Source organism: Anomaloglossus baeobatrachus, chromosome 2, assembly GCF_048569485.1.
Source record: "Anomaloglossus baeobatrachus isolate aAnoBae1 chromosome 2, aAnoBae1.hap1, whole genome shotgun sequence".
NCBI classification, from domain to species: domain Eukaryota; kingdom Metazoa; phylum Chordata; class Amphibia; order Anura; family Aromobatidae; genus Anomaloglossus; species Anomaloglossus baeobatrachus.
The window spans coordinates 228484763-228509601 of record NC_134354.1 but is presented as its reverse complement, the minus strand read 5'-3'; the positions used below and the strand labels follow the sequence as shown (position 1 = coordinate 228509601).

General features: G+C 45.5%; 1 protein-coding gene across 14 annotated transcripts in view; it reads right to left on the bottom strand.

Annotated features, from left to right (window-relative positions):
- The window catches only part of NFASC (neurofascin), a 209810-nt gene extending 188289 nt beyond the window's left edge, over nucleotides 1–21521 (bottom strand). For 12 of the 14 annotated variants that reach the window (XM_075335662.1, XM_075335670.1, XM_075335669.1 and 9 more), the window contains exon 1: nucleotides 21165–21519. The gene's annotated coding sequence lies outside the window, so the exon portion shown is untranslated. Of the gene's footprint in view, nucleotides 1–21164 lie in introns of all 14 variants that reach the window. The other 2 variants (XM_075335668.1, XM_075335673.1) reach the window with 1 other exon arrangement.
- Between the last annotated feature and the right edge of the window lie 3318 nt (nucleotides 21522–24839).

Sequence of the window (24839 nt, the reverse complement as noted above, 5' to 3'; positions counted from 1 at the left end):
CTCGTTACGTTTTCGAAATAAAAATGCTAACTCCATTGTTTTCCACCAGGTGGCGCTATAGGTGGTTTCATTGCGTAACGCATGGCTACTTTACTATACCTAGACACCACTTCTATGCCTATAGCTGCCGCCGTTCTCAAAATAAGGGTGGACAGGATATGGGTGGACACACTGTATAAACCGTCATGCAAAAACCTGAATGCTGCCTATACTCATTAAAATGTCACCACTCAACAGCCACCTACAGTGCTGGCCAAAAGTATTGGCGCCCCTTCAATTCTGTCAGATAATACTCAGTTTCTTCTTGAAAATGATTGCAATCACAAATTCTTTGGTATAATTAACTTCATTTATTTTGAGGAGAAAAAAGTGGGCTCAGCACCAATATGTAAAAATATGTAAAAAACTTTTATTGAAATCCAGTTAAAACAAAATCTGGAAACACAATGTACAAGATATGAAAGCAGGTGAAACTTTACGCGTTTTGGACGAACTAATTATTAAAACCAAAAGCGTCCTTAGTCATAAGGACACTTTTGGTTTTAATAATTAGTTCGTCCGAAACGCGTAAAGTTTCACCTGCTTTCATATCTTGTACATTGTGTTTCCAGATTTTGTTTTAACTGGATTTCAATAAAAGTTTTTTACATATTTTTACATATTGGTGCTGAGCCCACTTTTTTCTCCTCATCTCCTGCTATATATTCCGGCATGGACTGACCGGTAGGACTCGTGCACCCTGGAGGAAAGCATGGACTTTGATAACGGGTGAGCTGGATATTTCTTTTCCTTGTCGAAAATTTGTTGGTAGTCTTCAGACTTCATAATGCCATGCACACGGTCAAGCAGTCCAGTGCCAGAGGCAGCAAAGCAACCCTAAAACATCAGGGAACCTCCGCCATGTTTGACTGTAGGGACCGTGTTTTTTTCTTTGAATGCCTCTTTTTTTTCCTGTAAATTCTATGTTGATGGCTTTTCCCAAAAAGTTCTACTTTTGTCTCATCTGACCAGAGAACATTCCTCCAAAACGTTTTAGGCTCTCTCAGGTAAGTTTTGGCAAACTCCAGCCTGGCTTTTTTATGTCTCGGGGTAAGAAGTGGGGTCTTCCTGGGTATCCTACCATACAGTCCCTTTTCATTCAGACGCCGACGGATAGTACGGGTTGACACTGTTGCATCCTCGGACTGCAGGGCAGCTTGAAGTTGTTTAGATGTTAGTCGAGGTTCTTTATCCACCATCTGCACATCTTGCGTTGAAATCTCTCGTCAATTTTTCTTTTCCTTCCACATCTAGGGAGGTTAGCCACAGTGCTATGGGCTTTAAACTTCTTGATGACACTGTGCACCGTAGACACAGGAACTTTCAGGTCTTTGGAGATGGACCTTGTAGCCGTGAGATTGCTCATGCTTCCTCACTATTTGGATTCTCAAGTCCTCAGACAGTTCTTTGGTCTTCTTTCTTTTCTCCATGCTCAATGTGGTACACACAAGGACACAGGACAGAGGTTGAGTCAACTTTAATCCATGTCAACAGGCTGCAAGTGTGATTTAGTTATTGCCAACACCTGTTAGGTGCCACAGGTAAGTTACAGGTACTGTTATTTACACAAATTAGAGAAGCATCACATGATTTTTCAAACAGTTCCAATACTTTTGTCTACCCCCTTTTTTATGTTTGGTGTGGAATTATATCCAATTTGGCTTTGACAATTTTTTTTATTTTTTTTTCATTGAAGACAAATTAAATGAAGATAATAATACCAAAAAATGTGTGATTGCAATCATTTTCAAGAAGAAACGGAGTATGATCTGACAGAATTGCAGGGGTGCCAATACTTTTGGCCAGCACTGTATATCTCCATTAGGCCACATTCACATATTGGTGTGAAATGGCTGAGTGCTGCCAGATATTTTATCAGATGCCAAATGGATCCATAAAGTTTCATGGATCTATTCACACATCAGTGATCTGAGTTTGAGATCCGTGAGACTCGGAGCATGTGCTATTCTGATCCGATTTTGAGGAACAGAATCGCCTAAACTCAACAAGTATGTGAGCTGTCCAGTTTGTGTGAATGTAGGCTTACCGGATATCTTTGGGAGGCGTTACTGAACAGATATCCCAAAAGTCAAGCAGAAATTATGCTTTCATATGTTGGTGGCTGTCACAATTATTATTGCAGAGGCCTGGAAGACCCCTTTGATTAATATTTATAGAGGGCAGCACTGCAGTATTGCAGGTCTGGGGTTCTACGTTCTAAACCCACCAAGGACAACAACATCTATAAGGAGTTTGTATGTTCTCCCCGTGTTTCATAGGTTCCCCTGGGTACTCTGGGGGAATATAGATTGTAAGCCCCAATGGGGACAGTTATGGTGTCTGCAAAAAGCTGTAGTAATTAATGGTGCTATCTAAGTAAAATAAATGAGTAACATTACCACGATCAACATTACTCACAGCAAGTTGGGCTGCAGTGTACATCGCCCAGGCCAAAAACTAGTGATCTACCAGGATATAGCTAAACCCCCACTAAAGTTGAAGCATCAGAGGTGCAGGAGGAGCAAATCACACACACACCTCCATGGAATGGAGGGGGGGCGAATGCTAGATGATAAAACTGCACACTAGTGGCTTGCATAGAGCGCTGTTCACACATGCAGATAATCTATATATATTTATTTTCACAATTATACCTGAAGAAGGCTGAAGGATAAAACATCCGAGCCGAAACACGTTGTATAATTAACCACATTTTAATGTACAAATAAAATATATCTTTACTTATTTGTATATTGGTGCAGTCATAAGACCAAAAATCATCCAATACGTTCCACCATTGGTAGCAGGAGCGCCGCAAGACTGGTAATTGCCTTTGGAACTTCTTTCACTAAGTGGACCTGCTGGAGGACTCCTCTATAGTATCCAGTGAGATTGCTGCATACTGCACCATAATCCTATTGGAAAGTGGATCAACTCCTCTTGGATTATTCCAGGCTTTCTAACCTCTGAACCAGGTGAGAGTTACACTATTTCAACACCTTTTATTTATATTATATAAAAAAAACCTCACTACACTCAGATTGGTGCCACATTTGTCTCTTTCTATCTTCCCCTGTCTTCAGGGTATTTTTTCAATTGAAATATAAAATGTCACTGGCCTTTCTTTCAAGTCCCTGACGCTTATATTAGTGCTGACCCTCCAGTGACTTTTACGTATCCCCCTTATCCACAGATGTCACAGCTGATGTTACAAGCAGCAGGTTTGTGCTTCAGCTGAAGGATTCGGAGCAGCTGCTGACCAGTGGCCGGAAGCTCCTTTGTCTGGTCCAAATGATGGAACTGGACAATGAGGCTCCAGCTGTCTCCTGCTGGACATCTGCCCTCTTACAAGATAAAGTTTGTAGTTCTTGTCTTCTGACCACTGAGCAATATTTCAAATAATCAAAAGTAGCACGAGTCCATCCAGACTGCGTCCCAAAACACAAGGACGCAAATACGTCTATTGCAGATGTATCAGTCTAGAGCATTTCCCAGTTTTTGTAGCTTTGGATCTACCCAAATTGTCATTTTAGGTTTGATCTGAAAATCTAAGCAGGTAAATGTCAATAATATTCTAGGACCATCGCGTATTAGTTACTGAGTAATTATACTTGTACTGTATATGTGAAATTATTCAACCCTATCTGGGTATGGTCATAAAGTTGTGGATTTACGAGAGGAATATTCTCTATTGGATAAGAAGCATAGGGGGTAATGGAAATGGGAGGCGAAACAATACGATTCACTTCTTTACAATCCACTGAATTATAATACAACATAAATTGTACTGCAGGAATTCAGAATAATCTATGTGCTTGTAGCTTCTGGTAGATATTCTGTTTTGTGGATCCAGTACAAAGAGACGTGAAGGTTAAAGGGAAAATGTCACCATGAAAAATGGTCTAGACTTGGAGACTATGTTTTCACATACACAAACAATTCTACTGCTTAATATTTAAGAGTGTTGTCTGCTTTGGGCAATAGCTTTTCGCTAGAAAAGTCCCCTGACTATATAAGGGCCATCACTTCTTTGATCCGCAGCTGTAACATGTAGGAGTTTCTAGCAGAAATTCTTTCAGAAATGACACATTGCACTCAAATCTAATAGGAGGATTCTGAACTGAAGTAACCTAAAATTTCCCAATAGTGTTGAAAATAGGGCGGCATTAAAATGTCATTTCTGCAAGTGTTGAACCGAATCTGTCCTCACATTTCACCTATCTAAACTATATGGGCATACAGGTTATAGACCACTGAAAAAAAAAATATAAGTGATAAAAGAGGATTTATCCACCACAAGGCATCTGATCTATATTAATAGTTTGAATAAGTTAAATGTGGTGACAAATTTCCTTTGAGGATGATTTTTAGATTTTCCTTGCCCATTCTAAAAGCGTGGTTATGAACCATAGGGTGGTCTGCATAAGGCTGCATGCACATCACTAATACAGTATCAGCAATGTCAATGAATTTAAAGGGTATCTGTCAGCAGACTTTTGAATCATGACTAGGGATGAGAGAACCTGTGGATATTCAGGCTCAGCCGAACTTTAATTAAGGGTTCGGTTCGAGGACCTGACTCAATCTTGACCCTGGACCCTATATTAGTCAATGGGGACCCAAACTGTGGTGCTGTAAAATGGTCGTAGTAAGGGCTAGGGATCTGCAAAAGGAAGCCAACTGGGGGTAAGAGCAGGACTATTGCCCTGCAAACAATTGTGGATATGGTATAAATTTTAAAAAATGACATGGGGTCCCCCCTGTTTTTGATAACCGCAGGTCTCAGCTGTCTGCTTTACCTTGGCTGGTCATCAAAAATAGAAGTGATCCCATGCTATTTTTTAAAATGATTCATTAATAAATAATTTAAAAACTGGCAAGGCTTCCCCTATATTTTTGATAATTAGCCAAGGTAAAGGAGACAGCTTTTGGCTGGTATTATGAGTCTGAGAAAGACCATGGCCCTTTATTTGGCCCTTCCTAGCCTGACAATATCAGTCCGCAGCATTAGATGCGAAAATTCTGCTTCTTTGCCTGACTTTTCCCGATTTTACTCACGACAGTTTCCCAGCGATAGTCACATGTGCCTGTGAGAAATTACGTGTCGGACGCTGACCAAGAGTTACTTATGGAGCTTCACTCTCAGAACAAGGCTCCATAGGATTCGATGGACGTCGTGGGACATTACACCATTAGATTACATCGGAACTTCTATGATTTTTTTAAATTCATAACTTGGTGAATAAGTGTGTGTGGAAGAGTCTTTATTCACTATTGGATTATGTCCGAACTTTGGGAATTTTTTAAAACTAATAAATTAGTCAACAAGTGAGTGTGGGGAGTCTTTATTTAAATAAACTATTTTTTCCAGTGTGTGTGCGCATGTATTTTTTAACTGAAAACTTACTGGGTTAATAATGGGGGTGTCTGATAGACGCCTATCCATTACTAACCCCTGGGCTTGATACAAAGTGTCAATTCACAGCGGACATCAACCCCAAAAATATTACCTCATGTGCTACTGCAGGCAGGGCAATCGGGAAGAGCTGGGCAAAGCGCCAGAATTGGCACATCTAATGGATGTGCTACTTCTGGGGCAGCTGCGGGCTTCTATTTTTAGGCAGGAAGGGCCAAATAACCATGGGCTTTCCCAGCCTAATAATACTAGCCCACAGCTGTCTTCTTTACCTTGGCTGGTTATCAAGCCATTTTGATTGTTAATTTATTAGTTAAGCAAAGCTAAAAACATTGTTTAAAGCTCCGTGAAAGGCACTAAAGGGTGCATGTGCACAATATGTAGGGAGGGGGACTTTGCTTTTGTCAACTTCCAGAGAACAGTGTGTGCTGAGCATCGCGTTATTGGGCTCTATATAGACCTGATGACGCAATGCAGCTGGCAAATCACAGACATGCGCTGCTGCTTTTCAACAAACTTTATTAGCATACAGAGTCGGACAGCCTCTGAACTCAATGACGGACTTCCATGACAAGTCGTGCTAGAGTTCCAGCCCCGAACTTTATAGTAAGGATTCGCTCATCACTAATCATGAGGTAGGGACAGGGATACTGATGCCACTGATGTATCACTTAGTATACTAGGTGCAGCAATTGTGATAGAATCACAGTTTCTCTGCAGCAGATATAGCAGAGCTCAGTGTTGAGCTATGTATAATCTGTCTCACACCACAGCATTCTGTGCAAAATCCAGCTCACACCATGGCTTTCAGTGTACATTGTATAGTGACAGGAAGCTACAAATCAGTACTGGGGCTGGACTAGGAGGCACAAGGCCTGTTGTCCTGTAGTGATAATCTCCAGCTGATAAAACACTGATTGTAGTGAAAATACAACACACAGCCTAGTAAGCAGAGTCTCTGTTCCTACATTATGGTGCTCTCTCATTACATAGCAAAAATCTGGTGACAGATTCCCATTAAAATGTAAATTGACATACAAAGCAAATTTTCAAATCCGCAGCAAATCTGTTTGTGGACTTCATCTTTGTAATGCTTAGGGTGACATGCGCAGCAATTTCACATCAAAACCTGATTGTAAAGGCCTACATACACATTCGATAAAAGTAATCTGGCCCCGACGTTCTTGGTAGGATCGACCAGCCATCTAATATGCATTGAGGCCGACTGACTGCCCCACAATGATTATGGAAGATTAAGCAGGTGAAATTTAATCACCCAGTCATTTTAGTTCGGCACGGAGATAGCCAATTTCAGATGATTCTGGCAGACGCTCTTTCATAGGCAGTGCTTTGTGCATTGTACATGTTGGAAAAAAAACTGCTATATTTTCAAGCACTCTGCTAAGGTATCAGGAAACTCCTTAGGAAGTTGGTTGGCATGCTATGGAGGGAGGGTCAGACCGATGACTGGACCAGAGTTAGATAGGATTTTGGGGTTGGAGATATGTACACATAATGGAAATGTTTATTTTTTACTACTGCAGTGATTTTTACCCATTTACCTTTATCACCATAATGACTGAATGCCATAGTGGATGTACATGCCACCATATTGAAAGAATTGTTTGGCAGAAGGACGTCAATGTGTGATCCTGTAGGAAAAACTGAGAGTGACAGAAGGGAAACAGCAGGGGGGACTTGGAAAGAACTGAAAAGGATAAGGAAACTAAGGGAAAGAAGACTAAACAGGCTCAGAGAAAGGATACAGTGGGATAAAGAAGGCGACGGGACAGATGTAGAGGTGGAGCTGAGTGTGCATAGGAGAAAAATATGGACACATGCTGGAGGGGGGGCGCCGGAGGGTGACAAAATCTTCACTTTCACCTGCTAAATGTAAAGTCTATTGTTTTTTTGCCAAGAACCAGGTTCCCTGATGACCACTTTTCTTATGATTCTCAGTAAGGAAATACTCTCAGAAATCTTATCTTTAACATATACAGTTAGGTCCAGAAATATTTGGACAGTGACACAATTTTCGCGAGTTGGGCTCTGCATGCCACCACATTGGATTTGAAATGAAACCTCTACAACAGAATTCAAGTGCAGATTGTAACGTTTAATTTGAAGGTTTGAACAAAAATATCTGATAGAAATTGTAGGAATTGTAAACATTTCTTTACAAACACTCCACATTTTAGGAGGTCAAAAGTAATTGGACAAATAAACCAAACAAAATATTTTTATTTTCAATATTTTGTTGCGAATCCTTTGGAGGCAATCACTGCCTTAAGTCTGGAACCCATGGACATCACCAAACGCTGGGTTTCCTCCTTCTTAATGCTTTGCCAGGCCTTTACAGCCGCAGCCTTCAGGTCTTGCTTGTTTGTGGGTCTTTCCGTCTTAAGTCTGGATTTGAGCAAGTGAAATGCATGCTCAATTGGGTTAAGATCTGGTGATTGACTTGGCCATTTCAGAATGTTCCACTTTTTTGCACTCATGAACTCCTGGGTAGCTTTGGCTGTATGCTTGGGGTCATTGTCCATCTGTACTATGAAGCGCCGTCCGATCAACTTTGCGGCATTTGGCTGAATCTGGGCTGAAAGTATATCCCGGTACACTTCAGAATTCATCCGGCTACTCTTGTCTGCTGTTATGTCATCAATAAACACAAGTGACCCAGTGCCATTGAAAGCCATGCATGCCCATGCCATCACGTTGCCTCCACCATGTTTTACAGAGGATGTGGTGTGCTTTGGATCATGTGCCGTTCCCTTTCTTCTCCAAACTTTTTTCTTCCCATCATTCTGGTACAGGTTGATCTTTGTCTCATCTGTCCATAGAATACTTTTCCAGAACTGAGCTGGCTTCATGAGGTGTTTTTCAGCAAATGTAACTCTGGCCTGTCTATTTTTGGAATTCATGAATGGTTTGCATCTAGATGTGAACCCTTTGTATTTACTTATATGGAGTCTTCTCTTTACTGTTGACTTAGAGACAGATACACCTACTTCACTGAGAGTGTTCTGGACTTCAGTTGATGTTGTGAACGGGTTCTTCTTCATCAAAGAAAGTATGCGGCAATCATCCACCACTGTTGTCATCCGTGGACGCCCAGGCCTTTTTGAGTTCCCAAGCTCACCAGTCAATTCCTTTTTTTCTCAGAATGTACCCGACTGTTGATTTTGCTACTCCAAGCATGTCGGCTATCTCTCTGATGGATTTTTTCTTTTTTTTCAGCCTCAGGATGTTCTGCTTCACCTTAATTGAGAGTTCCTTAGACTGCATGTTGTCTGGTCACAGCAACAGCTTCCAAATGCAAAACCACACACCTGTAATCAACCCCAGACCTTTTAACTACTTCATTGATTACAGGTTAACGAGGGAGACGCCGTCAGAGTTAATTGCAGCCCTTAGAGTCCCTTGTCCAATTACTTTTGGTCCCTTGAAAAAGAGGAGGCTATGCATTACAGAGCTATGATTCCTAAACCCTTTCTCCGATTTGGATGTGAAAACTCTCATATTGCAGCTGGGAGTGTGCACTTTCAGCCCATATTATATATATAATTGTATTTCTGAACATGTTTTTGTAAACAGGTAAAATAACAAAACTTGTGTCACTGTCCAAATATTTCTGGACCTAACTGTACTGTACACCGTGTGCAGAATTATTAGGCAAGTTGTATTTTGGAGGATTTTTTTTATTATTGATCAACAACTATGTTCTCAATCAAGCTAAAAGACTCATAAATATCAACGCTTAATATTTTTGGAAGTTGGAGTGGGTTTTTTTAAGATTTGGCTATCTTAGGAGGATATCTGTTTGTGCAGGTAACTATTACTGTGCAGAATTATTAGGCAACTTAATAAAAACCAAATATATTCCCATCTCATTTGTTTAATTTTCACCAGGTAAACCAATATAACTGCACAAAATGAAGAAATAAACATTTCTAACATGCAAAAACAAAACCCAAAAAAAAATTAGTGACCAATATGGCTACCTTTCTTTATGATGACACTCAACAGCCTACCATCCATAGATTCTGTCAGTTGCTTGATCTGTTTATGATCAACAATGCGTGCAGCCGCCACCACAGCATTCCAGACACTGTTCCGAGATGTGTACGTTTTTCCCTCCCTGTAGATCTCACATTTTATGATGGACCACAGGTTCTCTATGGGGTTCAGATCAGATGAACAAGGGGGCCATGTCATTATTTTTTCATCTTTTAGACCTTTACTGGCCAGCCACGCTGTGGAGTAGTTGGATGCATGTGATGGAGCATTGTCATGCATGAAAATCATGTTTTTCTTGAACGATACTGACTTCTTCCTGTACCACTGCTTGAAGAAGTTGTCTTCCAGAAACTGCCAGTAGGTCTGGGAGTTGAGCTTCACTCCATCCTCAACCCGAAAAGGTCGGAGTGGAGCTCTCTGCCCTTTACTGATCCAGCCTCTGGCCCATCCATCTGACCCATCAAGAGTCACTCTCATTTCATCAGTCCATAAAACCTTTGAAAAATCAGTCTTAAGATATTTCTTGGTCTAGTCTTGACGTTTTATCTTATGTTTCTTGTTCAAAACTGGTAGTTTTTCAGCCTTCCTTACCTTGGCCATGTCCCTGAGTATGGCACACATTGTGCTTCTTGATACTCCAGTAACGTTGCAGCTCTGAAATATGGCCAAACTGGTGGCAAATGGTATTTTGCCAGCTTCACGCTTGATTTTCCTCAATTCATGGGCAGTTATTTTGTGCCTTTATTGCCCAACACGCTCCTTGCGACCCTGTTGGCTTTTTTGCCATGAAACGCTTGATTGTTCGGTGATCACGCTTCAAACGTTTGGCAATTTCAAGACTGCTGCATCCCTCTGCAAGACATCTCACAATTTTGGACCTTTCAGAGCCCGTCAAATCTCTCTTCTGACCCATTTTGCCAAAGGAAAGGAAGTTGCCTAATAATTAAGCACACCTTATATAGGGTGTTGATGTCCTTACACCACACCCCTCCTCATTACAGAGATGCACATCACCTGATTTACTTAATTGGTAGTTGGCTCTCACACCTATACAGCTTGGAGTAGGACAACATGTATAAAAAGTATCATCTGATCAAAATACTCACTTGCCTAATAATTCTGGACACAGTGTATAGGAACTTCAAATATTGGGGGTGATGAAATAACACCAATCTTGTTAGAAATGATGGGAATATCTGCTGCAGGCAATAACCCAGCTCTGGTTATCTTTAATGCCTTTTAAAGTAGGAAACATCGAAGCATACAGATCCCCTGCAAGCAAACTAGAGCCATTGTCACTCCATCTACAGGCTATATTGGCCATAATAGAGAATATAGTCTTTTAGTGCTCCAGCTCATTGTCATCAATTACCCTCTAAGATGAATCAAAACAGCACTGCTCTTGTGAGAAAAGGGCCATGCTACTTAGGAGGCAGGGGTACTTGGATATGGAAAAACATTGCCACTAGTTCCGTTTAATGACATAAAAAGTGGGCAGACTCCTCAGCCACTATGGTAATTTACCTTCTTAAAAGGATTGTTCACCTCTGAGAAGACTTTTTTTAACTTAATTTGTGGCTAATAATCATTTTTGCAATTCAGGTTCATTAAAACGTGTTCACTGTTTTGCGTTTACAGGCTTTGGCTCCCTGCAGAATCAACTTTGATGTGGTCACTCGTCATATAAATCAGTTGGGAGGAGCTAAAAAAAAGCAACAAAAGTTAGAAACCCTCCCACTAATTTTGTCAGAATGAGATCACTGACGGATTCTCAGTTAACACATTCTGCAGCCAGCAATTGACCATGTGACACAATAACTGTGGAAGGCTAACAGTGCAAAATATTTAACAAAACCAATTACAAAAATTATTATTACACTTTAGCAAGTGTACACTGGTATGTTTTTACCGTGCCTGTCACAACCATGTCACAGCATGATGTGATCTAGGGCAGGATCTGGGATCAGAAGGTCACAATGCATTGTAGATCCACTTGAGTGCCCGCTCGTAGTTGGAGCATATTTCATTTCAACCAGTAATGAAGGGGTTATGGTTCACTTCTATCCTGCAGTGATTTAACAGCAAGTTGTAACCTCAGCTGCAGCCACTCTCTTCTACTATAAATATCTGTTCCTCACTCGTCCCTATGATGGCTATAGCTCATATCTATGCTGTCCACTTTGAAAGAGCCAGTCTCTGGAGAAGTTGACGTGCCGAGTCTGTTGCAGCTGAGAAGTTCCTGCTGGAGAAGCTGTGGAGTGTTGTTTTTGTGTCTTTCCCCACCTATTTCTCTTACCTTGCTTGTGTTACTGCAGTGGAGAGACTAGCGTCTCGTAGGCCTTCATTAAAGCGAGTTCAGGGTCACTGGGGGCCTAGGCACGTGATGGCGTATGAAAGGTGGGGAGGAAGGACCCATCTAGGGACATTAGGGAGTGCGGGGGATCAGCCTCAGGTGAGTGTTAGGAGGTGACCCTGCTCTCCTCCCCCTAATGCCAGTGCCTTCAGATATATTACAACCATGCGTTGCTCGCCAGGAGTCGTCTCGTACCTGATGTGACACCTGCAGGCACATTGTGACAGTGACAAATTAAATGTTCTACAGACAGATTCACACAATCCAGTTTTAGAGGAAGATTAAGATTTTCTTTATACTTTTCCTCCTATGATCCTCTCTAGATCATTTTAATGTGGTGGCCTTGCAAGAAAATTTGACACTTGCCACCATGTACCTTTGTAGACTACAGCTGATTGCTGGAGGTACCAGGAAAGCATTTTCCTGTCATCAGTTTAATTTTGGGGAAAGGAGTTGTCAAATGGATATTTTTAGAAACTGATGGTATACAGCTATAACATGACATTGCTTTTGGACTTCAGGGAGTGGTGGTTCAACCTCTGGGACCCCCACACATGCACAGAATAACATGCTGAGGAGATTTCTAAGCAGTGATGCTTCCATCAAGCAGTGCAATAAACTGCATATGGACACCTCACTGAGGACTCTTCATTCTGAATCGATTGGGGGCCCCAGAGGTTGGACTATCACTACCCATCACTTGGATGCTTGGTACTTGGGAATGAGCAGTTAATGCTCGGATGGGCGCGACTCAAGTACCAGAGTATAATGTAAGTCAATGGGGAGCTTAATATTTTTTTGGGGGAAATCTGGAAAAAGGCTAAAGTTCTCCATTGACTTCCATTATAATGTACTTGGTACACAAATCGCACCCATCCAAGCATTAACTGCTCGTTCTGAGTACCAAGCACCCGAGCATGGTAGAGCTCACTCATCACTAGTCATAAGAAAGCTCCACACAAATGTCTCCAGATCAGTGACTTTGAATGTAAATGTTCTTTCCTCTAAGCATCTGTGCACATGTGGTGCCATTAGATATACATATAAATAAAAATGTAAAGATTAGCTGAGATTAACATATGGATAATCCAGTATTGGAATGAAAAACACTGATGAGTATCCCCCTCCTAAGTAATCCGCTGTTGGCGTTAACATATCATTACCCTACAGTTCCATAACGCATCCCAGTATTGGCCTGTAAATATAAAAAGATGACACGCAATGTCCAAAAATGACTCTAATTCGCCTAATCTGCAGATTTAAATCCTTTTTACTCTCCTTAGCCACTGCCAGTAAACTGAATATTTTATAATCCTTCTAAAATACAGTATTGGCCTGGCTGCAGTCCCACTAGCCATATCATAGATTAGCATTCCCTTATGGTAAATGGGTTGCAGGATAAAAATTGTTTACAAAAGGCTAAGAATAGGAAAAATAAAAGAGGCCATACACATCTGCCTGAGTCGGGATGCCAATAGTGAAGCACAAGGTAGAGACCGGCAGGGGATTAAGCAGCATCTGAACGAAAGTGGTGACTATCAGAGATTAGCGAGCACTACCATGCTTGGGTACTTGGTACTTGTAAGGAGCGGTTGAAGGGGTGGTTCACCCCTTTTCATTACTAGCACATCAATATGTTGAGAAACAAGGTTTCTCTCATATACCTTGTGTTGTCAATACTGCCTCTGAGTGGCGCTATTGCAATCTGCTAACCCTCTTTGCGTGACCCCCGGGCTCCGTGATCTCTGATGTCACGACAACTGAGGCGGGCCGCAGTCTTCCTGAGTGACTGGTCTGTGTGCAGCGTTTCTCCCTGCTCCCTCCTTCAGTGTAGAGCGCGCAAGCAGGAGCAGCGCTGGGCTGTGAGGAGCGTTGAAACTCCACACACAGCCCAGTAACTCACAGAGACTGGGCCGGCAGAGGTGAGGTCAGGTGAGCAGGAAGTTGACGTGACATCTCCAGATCCCCGAGGTCACGAAGCCCAGGGGTCATGCACAGGAGGTGAGTGGACCGTAATAGCGCAGCTCTCAGGCACTATTGGCAACACAAGGTATTTGAAAGAAACCTTGTTTCTCAAAATAATTTCGATGTGGCCAGTAATGAAAAGGCGTGAACCACCTCTTTAATGCTCAGATAGGCACAATTCGAGTACCCGAGTATAATGAAAGTCAATGTGGAATTCGAGCATTTTTCCCACAGATGTCCTGGAAAAATGCTTGAGTTTTCAGTGACTTCCATTATACTCATGTACTCGAGTTGTGCCCATTTGAGCATCCGACTGTTCGCTACGAGCACCTGAGCATGGTAGTGCTCACTCATCAGTAGTTAGTATTGCATAATATTATTAATATATATATATATATATTTTATATATATATATATATTACACACACACACACACACACACACACATCCTAGCTCAGGATGTAATAAATGTTCCTGTTGCCTCTTAAAATGCACGGATCCAGACTGGGAGCACGTCCTGGGTATGCAGGAAAAGGAAGAGATCCAGCAAAGAATCGGGAAATCCAGGTGGCATAAAACCTGTAAATTTATTCATAGAAAAAAATTAAAAATATGACAGAGCTGAGGACATAGAATAAATGGAAGACAAATGCATCCCGGACAACACGTTTCGGCGGTGAAAGCCGCCTTCTTCACGGTCCAAGCCAAAACTGAAACTCAGGTGAAGAAGGCTGCTTTCACCGCCGAAACGTGTTGTCTGTGATGCATTTGTCTTGCATTTATTCTATGTCCTCAGCTCTGTCATATTTTTAATTTTTTCTATGAATAAGTTTACAAGTTTTATGCAATCTGGATTTCCCGATTCCTTGCTGGATCTCTTCCTTTTTCTGCACATACTGTATATATTTTTTTTATTATTATTATTTCTTCCTATTCTAAGCCTTTGTTATACATACCAGATTACCCCTCTGAAACGAATAATAGATGTGAGCAAAACAGCCTCAGAATCCGGTCAATTTACATTAGTCCGCCACCTGATAGTCCAGAAATGATGATATGCTGCCACTTCCCAGGTGAGGTTGATCTCTACCTGTTTACTGCACTTGAAAGGCAAAGCATACGTCTTGTATGAATCTGATGTACAAAGCGGATCAGCCCAAGTCCGCATGAACATGATCGTATGTTGGATTTGTCTCACAAGTATCCTGAATATGATGCAAATGTGAGAGGAGCCTCTTTATATTCAGTTTTGGATTACATTTACCAATGGAATTCATGGATGAAAACTGATTCTATAGGCACGAAATTCACTTTTGGAGAAAAATGATTGATGCTGCAGATCAGCTTATAAAACTAATGATACGGGTAAATTTGGCGTGCTCATCTCTAGTCCTAATCCATTTCAATGGGGTCATGCATACCCCCCTCATAAATATACATAGAGGTGGCAGCATGGTCCACTAGATACATATGAATGAGCTTTCCCCTGGCAGCGAGGTTTTATTTGCTTCTAGGGCAAAAATTGGTTCATGATGACATCTGACAACACGGTTGTCAATATTGGTCGTCATATGGTTCAGCACTGCAATTCACTGTGAACTGTATCACATGGCGAAATACGCAGTCATGTGAATGAGGCCTAAGTCACACAGGTAAGCAGAGGTGAATGTCTGCGTGGTTCAGTAGGTAGTCCACAAACTATCGGCAAAAGTAGTGACCCAAATTTTGCGCCAACTGTCTAGTAAGGCATAAGTATCTGAAGTTTGGCATGTACACCAGTTCTAGGTGCAACCTGGCCTATTTAGCCCAGTATTGGCACAGCTATGGATGTGACTGGAGATCCTCATGTGATGAGCAGAGTTTTTTTACCACTCTTTTACGATAAAGAATAGTAGATAATGTCATATAAACCAATATACGGTACTTGTTTTAAAACCAACATGTTCTACATCCAGAATTAAACCTAAAAATAATAATAAAAAAAACCAATAACAACCTGACTAAATGCAACAACTAAAGAGAAAATGGAAAAAAAATGCTGAAACGCGCCATTGTAAAGGCACACACATTATAACTAACATCTCGCTGATATTCCACAGAGCCGTGAGCCTGATAGGGTAAAATGTTACATTATATGGCGGAGACAAAAAACATCCCATAAAACAATCACTCCGATATTGTTATATCACAATATACTGAGCACAGTGCCCCAAGACAGTCTACAGCTACTAAGTGGGGGGCTCACCCTTACTCCTTATAGGTCTGTGAACCAGGGTTGGACGCCCACAAACATTAATGGGGTTTCCAAGATGATGACAGATCCGTCCACAAGTAGTAGCAATACATGTAAAATAATTAAAATCTACATGTTCACACTTTTAATCCACGCCATTCCTGTGCCGAGTCCCCGATGCTCCCCGCTTGTTTACCTTGATTACTGATGTCACGTCCCATATACCCCAAGTGACATCTGCAGCCAATCACTCACCTAAGCAATCTTGAACGGCATTCTGACTGGCTGCAGTGGTCATGAGGATGGGCTAAGAAATTGGGCTCTGACATCTGCATCCAATGTAAGAGAAGACAAGTGGGAGGCGTCAGGGAAGGCCTGGAGTAAAAGGCGAATTTTTCATTATATTGTACAACCCCTGTAGCACATAAGAGAATGGGGAGGGCTTCCCCTGTGCTGCAATATAAGCAGAGATTTGGGATGACCCCCTATAATACACTTTAATAACCCATTCTTAGTTGGGGTTCACCTCCAAAAGACACCATTGGACTTTTAGTGAACCCAGATTAACTGATTAAATGCCAAAGGTGATGCGTAGCACATACAGAGTCCCTGGAGAATGGACCATGACTGTGATCTCCAGCAGAGGATAGGACAGAGGAGACAGAGTTTGAAGTGAAGAACACACAAGGACACTGAGTGACAGAGGAAGGCACACAGGGACAGTGAGGCACGAATGACAGAGGGATGCACATAGAGACAGTGAGGCAGGAGTGACAGAAGGATGCACATAGAGACAGTGAGGCAGGAGTGACAGAAGGATGCACATAGAGACAGTGAGGCAGGAGTGACAGAGGGATGCACATAGAGACAGTGAGGCAGGAGTGACAGAGGGATGCACATAGAGACAGTGAGGCAGGAGTGACAGAGGGATGCACATAGAGACAGTGAGGCAGGAGTGACAGAGGGATGCACATAGAGACAGTGAGGCAGGAGTGACAGAGGGATGCACATAGAGACAGTGAGGCAGGAGTGACAGAGGGATGCACATAGAGACAGTGAGGCAGGAGTGACAGAGGGATGCACATAGAGACAGTGAGGCAGGAGTGACAAAGGAAGGCACATAGAGACAGTGAGGCAGGAGTGACAGAGGGATGCACATAGAGACAGTGAGGCAGGAGTGACAAAGGGAGGCACACAGACAGTGAGGCACGAATGACAGAGGGATGAACACAGGGACAATGAGGCAGAAGTGACAGAGGGATGAAAACAGGGACAATGAGGCAGAAGTGACAGAGGGATGAAAACAGGGACAATGAGGCAGAAGTGACAGAGGGAAGCACACAGATGGACAGTGAAACAGGAGGGACAGAGGGACAGTGAGGCAGAAGTGAGCGGGAGGCATACAAAGGGACAGTGAGGCAGGAGTGAAAGAAGGAGGCACAGAGGGACAGTGAGGCAGGAGAGACAGAGGGAGGCACACAGGGACAGTGAGGAAGGAGTGACAGAGGGAGGCATACAGAGGGACAGTAAGGCAGGAGTAACAAAGGGAGGCACACAGAGGGACAGTGAGGCAGGAGTGACAGAGGGAGGCACACAGAGGGACAGTGAGGAAGGAGTGACAGAGGGAGGCACACAGAGGGACAGTGAGGAAGGAGTGACAGAGGGAGGCATACAGAGGGACAGTAAGGCAGGAGTAACAAAGGGAGGCATACAGAGGGACAGTGAGGCAGGAGAGACAGAGGGAGGCACACAGGGACAGTGAGGCAGGAGTGACAGAGGGAGGCACACAGAGGGACAGTGAGGCAGGAGTGACAGAGGGAGGAACACAGGGACAGTGAGGCAGGAGTGACAGAGAGAGGCACACAGGGACAGTGAGGCAGGAGTGACAGAGGGAGGAACACAGAGGGACAGTGAGGCAGGAGAGACAGAGGGAGGCACACAGGGACAGTGAGGCAGGAGTAACAGAGGGAGGCACACAGGGACAGTGAGGCAGGAGTGACAGAGGGAGGAACACAGGGACAGTGAGGCAGGAGTAACAGAGGGAGGCACACAGAGGGACAGTGAGGCAGGAGTGACAGAGGGAGGCACACAGGGACAGTGAGGCAGGAGTGACAGAAGGATGCACATAGAGACAGTGAGGCAGGAGTGACAGAAGGATGCACATAGAGACAGTGAGGCAGGAGTGACAGAGGGATGCACATAGAGACAGTGAGGCAGGAGTGACAGAGGGATGCACATAGAGACAGTGAGGCAGGAGTGACAGAGGGATGCACATAGAGACAGTGAGGCAGGAGTGACAGAGGGATGCACATAGAGACAGTGAGGCAGGAGTGACAGAGGGATGCACATAGAGACAGTGAGGCAGGAGTGACAGAGGGATGCACATAGAGACAGTGAGGCAGGAGTGACAGAGGGATGCACATAGAGACAGTGAGGCAGGAGTGACAAAGGAAGGCACATAGAGACAGTGAGGCAGGAGTGACAGAGGGATGCACATAGAGACAGTGAGGCAGGAGTGACAAAGGGAGGCACACAGACAGTGAGGCACGAATGACAGAGGGATGAACACAGGGACAATGAGGCAGAAGTGACAGAGGGATGAAAACAGGGACAATGAGGCAGAAGTGACAGAGGGATGAAAACAGGGACAATGAGGCAGAAGTGACAGAGGGAAGCACACAGATGGACAGTGAAACAGGAGGGACAGAGGGACAGTGAGGCAGAAGTGAGCGGGAGGCATACAAAGGGACAGTGAGGCAGGAGTGAAAGAAGGAGGCACAGAGGGACAGTGAGGCAGGAGAGACAGAGGGAGGCACACAGGGACAGTGAGGAAGGAGTGACAGAGGGAGGCATACAGAGGGACAGTAAGGCAGGAGTAACAAAGGGAGGCACACAGAGGGACAGTGAGGCAGGAGTGACAGAGGGAGGCACACAGAGGGACAGTGAGGAAGGAGTGACAGAGGGAGGCACACAGAGGGACAGTGAGGAAGGAGTGACAGAGGGAGGCATACAGAGGGACAGTAAGGCAGGAGTAACAAAGGGAGGCATACAGAGGGACAGTGAGGCAGGAGAGACAGAGGGAGGCACACAGGGACAGTGAGGCAGGAGTGACAGAGGGAGGCACACAGAGGGACAGTGAGGCAGGAGTGACAGAGGGAGGAACACAGGGACAGTGAGGCAGGAGTGACAGAGAGAGGCACACAGGGACAGTGAGGCAGGAGTGACAGAGGGAGGAACACAGAGGGACAGTGAGGCAGGAGAGACAGAGGGAGGCACACAGGGACAGTGAGGCAGGAGTAACAGAGGGAGGCACACAGGGACAGTGAGGCAGGAGTGACAGAGGGAGGAACACAGGGACAGTGAGGCAGGAGTAACAGAGGGAGGCACACAGAGGGACAGTGAGGCAGGAGTGACAGAGGGAGGCACACAGGGACAGTGAGGCAGGAGTGACAGAGGGAGGAACACAGGGACAGTGAGGCAGGAGAGACAGAGGGAGGCACACACAGGGACAGTGAGGCAGGAGTGACAGAGGGAGGCACACAGAGGGACAGTGAGGCAGGAGAGACAGAGGGAGGCATACAGAGGGACAGTGAGGCAGGAGAGACAGAGGGAGGCACACAGAGGGACAGTGAGGCAGGAGAGACAGAGGGAGGCATACAGGGACAGTGAGGCAGGAGAGACAGAGGGAGGCACACAGGGACAGTGAGGTAGGAGTGACAGAGGGAGGCACACAGGGACAGTGAGGCAGGAGTGACAGAGGGAGGCACACAGAGGGACAGTGAGGCAGGAGTGACAGAGGGACAGTGAGGCAGGAGAGACAGAGGGACAGTGAGGCAGGAGAGACAGAGGGAGGCATACAGGGACAGTGAGGCAGGAGAGACAGAAGGAGGCACACAGGGACAGTGAGGCAGGAGTGACAGAGGGAGGCACACAGGGACAGTGAGGCAGGAGTGACAGAGGGAGGCACACAGAGGGACAGTGAGGCAGGAGAGACAGAGGGAGGCACACAGAGGGACAGTGAGGCAGGAGAGACAGAGGGAGGCATACAGGGACAGTGAGGCAGGAGTGACAGAGGGAGGCACACAGAGGGACAGTGAGGCAGGAGTGACAGAGGGAGGCACACAGGGACAGTGAGGCAGGAGTGACAGAGGGAGGCACACAGAGGGACAGTGAGGCAGGAGTGACACAGGGAGGCACACAGAGGGACAGTGAGGCAGGAGTGAGAGGGAGGCACACAGAGGGACAGTGAGGCAGGAGTGACAGAGGGAGGCACACAGAGGGACAGTGAGGCAGGAGTAACAGAGGGAGGCACACAGAGGGACAGTGAGGCAGGAGTAACAGAGGGAGGCACACAGAGGGACAGTGAGGCAGGAGTAACAGAGGGAGGCACACAGAGGGACAGTGAGGCATACAGGGACAGTGAGGCAGGAGTGACAGAGGGAGGCATACAGGGGGACAGTGAGGCAGGAGTGACAGAGGGAGAAGAGACAGAGGGAGGCACACAGAGGGACAGTGAGGCAGGAGTAACAGAGGGAGGCACACAGAGGGACAGTGAGGCATACAGGGACAGTGAGGCAGGAGTGACAGAGGGAGGCATACAGGGGGACAGTGAGGCAGGAGTGACAGAGGGAGAAGAGACAGAGGGAGGCACACAGAGGGACAGTGAGGCAGGAGAGACAGAGGGAGGCACACACAGGGACAGTGAGGCAGGAGTAACAGAGGGAGGCACACAGGGACAGTGAGGCAGGAGTAACAGAGGGAGGCACACAGGGACAGTGAGGCAGGAGAGACAGAGGCAGGAGAGACAGAGGGAGGCACACACAGGGACAGTGAGGCAGGAGTAACAGAGGGAGGCACACAGGGACAGTGAGGCAGGAGTGACAGAGGGAGGCATACAGGGGGACAGTGAGGCAGGAGTGACAGAGGGAGGAGAGACAGAGGGAGGCACACACAGGGACAGTGAGGCAGGAGTGACAGAGGGAGATACACAGGGACAATAAGGCTGGAGGGACAGAGAGAGACACACAGGGACAATGAGTCAGGAGCCATGCTGGAGACCTCTGCCTGCACACATGATGATGGATGCAGGACACAGGCAGATCTGGCCGCCCCCTCCCTGCACCGGGAGCCGCAGTGCTGACCTGTCATCTCCGGTCCTGCTGTGCAGATGTCGGTGACTGCGCAGTTCTTCCCCTTGCCCGGTGCAGCTGCTGGGATGCTGCAGGAATGTGAGGCTGCGCTGCTCCTGTGCTGTGGATGCGCCGCTCTGTGGGGGCTAGCACACGGGCGGCATGGAGTAGAAGATGCTGGGGTGATGCAGATGATGCCTCCTACACTCGGGTGATGCGTGCAGTGGGTGTAGCAGCTGCTCTGCCAGGCTGGAGGCTGGCACTGGAGGTGACCTGGACGAGCTGCTGGGCGGTCAGCGCTGTGTGACAGGCTGTCAGGGAGCTGTCTCTCTCTCCGTGCACCGCATTAGGGCAGAAACCTACGTGCGCGTCCCCGGAGGAGAGCAGAGCGCGCCCCCGCCTACTCAGAAGCCGCGTGCCCGCATGGCTACAGCTGTGAGCGCGCAGCGTGTGGAGGGGATGTGAATGGAGACAGAACAATACATGGAGGAACCTACACAATATAGAGCCATATGGTGAATGGAGGCGTCCACACCTGCCACTATAGAAGGCGGGCACCATCAGGTGGTCCTCAGCAGGAGCCTCAGGGGGATGTATCAATGCTGTGATATCAGTTCTCCAGCAGCATTGTCCAGACTGGGTGGGCGCCCTATATACTGTATTTCTGGTGGCCAGGTTTACCACAGGTTCAGTCTCTAGCCCTGTAAGACTATGTGCACACGGCGTCTTTTACAAACGGCCAAAACCTGTTATTCAAACTGAAAACGCTGGAATCACTCTTTTTATCTGCCTTTTGTAAACCTGCATTTTTGTCTTTAGCTTTTTTTTTTAGTGTTTTTGAGCACTGGCATTTTTGAGCATTCTTATGCATCTTTTTATTTACAGATTTTTTTTTTATTATTATTCCATTCAACAATGAAGAAGCCGCATACAGTTTTTGAAGCAAAAACTCAGAAAACGCTCAAAAAGAAGCATAGAAGCCTGGGTGTCCTCTGTGCTTCGAGAAAACACTCAAAAAGAAGCCTGGGCGTCCTCTGTGCTTCGAGAAAACACTCAAAAAGAAGCCTGGGTGTCTTCTGTGCTTCGAGAAAACGCTCAAAAAGAAGCCTGGGCGTCCTCTGTGCTTCGAGAAAACACTCAAAAAGAAGCCTGGGCGTCTTCTGTGCTTCGAGAAAACACTCAAAAAGAAGCCTGGGCGTCCTCTGTGCTTCGATAAAACACTCAAAAAGAAGCCTGGGCGTCCTCTGTGCTTCGAGAAAACACTCAAAAAGAAGCCTGGGTGTCCTCTGTGCTTCGAGAAAACACTCAAAAAGAAGCCTGGGCGTCCTCTGTGCTTCGAGAAAACGCTCAAAAAGAAGCCTGGGCGTCTTCTGTGCTTCGATAAAACACTCAAAAAGAAGCCTGGGCGTCTTCTGTGCTTCGAGAAAACACTCAAAAAGAAGCCTGGGCGTCTTCTGTGCTTCGAGAAAACACTCAAAAAGAAGCCTGGGTGTCCTCTGTGCTTCGATAAAACACTCAAAAAGAAGCCTGGGCGTCTTCTGTGCTTCGAGAAAACACTAAAAAAGAAGCCTGGGTGTCCTCTGTGCTTCGATAAAACACTCAAAAAGAAGCCTGGGTGTCCTCTGTGCTTCGATAAAACACTCAAAAAGAAGCCTGGGCGTCTTCTGTGCTTCGAGAAAACACTAAAAAAGAAGCCTGGGTGTCCTCTGTGCTTCGATAAAACACTCAAAAAGAAGCCTGGGCGTCCTCTGTGCTTCGATAAAACACTCAAAAAGAAGCCTGGGCGTCTTCTGTGCTTCGAGAAAACGCTCAAAAAGAAGCCTGGGCGTCTTCTGTGCTTCGAGAAAACGCTCAAAAAGAAGCCTGGGCGTCTTCTGTGCTTCGAGAAAACGCTCAAAAAGAAGCCTGGGCGTCTTCTGTGCTTCGAGAAAACACTCAAAAAGAAGCCTGGGTGTCCTCTGTGCTTCGATAAAACACTCAAAAAGAAGCCTGGGTGTCTTCTGTGCTTCGAGAAAACACTAAAAAAGAAGCCTGGGTGTCCTCTGTGCTTCGATAAAACACTCAAAAAGAAGCCTGGGCGTCCTCTGTGCTTCGATAAAACACTCAAAAAGAAGCCTGGGCGTCTTCTGTGCTTCGAGAAAACGCTCAAAAAGAAGCCTGGGCGTCTTCTGTGCTTCCTCGTTGACTTGTATTGGAAAGTGTAAAGCGCCATCAGAGCACAAAACGCCAGGAGACTGGTCCGATCATAGTTTTAACCATGTGGTGTGTTTGGAAACCTTTTAATGGTGAAAGATGCTAAAATGCCTGAACAGATACAGTATATGTACAGCAAGTGGTTATATAGAAAATCTTAATTACTTAGGCTAGTTTCACACTTGCGCTATTTTGACGCAAACGGAATCCGTCACTAATGTAGTACAGTTCATTTATTTACAGTGGAAGCGCGTTACTATGGCGCGTGTGTGTGTCATGCAGTACCCGCTTGTGTCCACATGATGTCGCGCTTCCACTGTAAATAAATGAACTGTACCACATTACTGACGGATTCCGTTTGCGTCAAAATAGCGCAAGTGTGAGTGAGCCCTTACCGGTAATGGGATTTTCAGAAGCCCATGACTGCACCACCTGAGAGAGGTTCTGCCCACCTCAGGACAGGAAACCCACTGAAATAAAAAGGATGGCACCTCTCCTCCGCATCATTAGGTTTACAGAGCCAGAAAGGACCACATACAAAAACAGTCTGGTTAATCATGCCACCACCAAAATAATAAAAAGATAACACCATTAGCTCTAACACTCCCTGAAGGGTGCCCATAACCAGTGAAATAGAGGAGGCGGGGAACTAAGGGTGCTGTCAAAGGCTTCTGAAAATCCCATTACCGGTAAGTAATTAAGATTTTTCCCTTTCGCTCATGACAGCACCACCTGAGAGATTATAGAGACCAATCACCTTAGGAAGGGACCCATCTACCAAAAGAAAGGTCGGTTGTGGAGGATAAGACAAGTCTATGGTGACGGAAGAAGGTAGAGGAAGAGGACCAAGTGGCGGCCCTGCATATTTGATCAATAGAAATCTTTGCCCTCTCTGCCCAATAGGTGGAAACTGACCTAGTGGAATGGGCCCTAATTTGCAGAGGGACCGACACACCCTTAGATAAATAGGCCAGCGAGATAGCATCCCGGCTCCACATAGCCAAGGTACTTTTAGATACCTTACATCCCTGGAATACTCCCTGGAATGCAACAAACAGGGCCTGAGATTTTCTCCACTCCCTGATCCTATCTATGGCCCCCTTCACACGTCCGTGAAACACGTGCGTGTTTGTTCCGTTTCTGTATATACCGGAGACACGGCCAAACGTGCACTAATGTTAATCTATGATTGTGGTCACACGTGCGTTATTTCATTATGTCCGTGTGTGCGTGTCCGTGATCCGTATGTGTTTGCGGTTTGCACGGATGCATGTCCGTTATCTGCACGGAGCACGCACCCGTGGACACAATGAAAGTCTATGGGTAAGTGCACACACGTTAGTAAACACTTATGCATCTACCTATAGTCCGTGTCCGTTTGGTGTTTTTATTTCTAGTGATGTCGGCCATTCTTTCTATTTCTGTGTATGTCGGTCAATCTCCCTGAGTCCGTCGGTCGGTCTCTCTGTCTCTCTGTCGGTCTCTCTGTCTGTC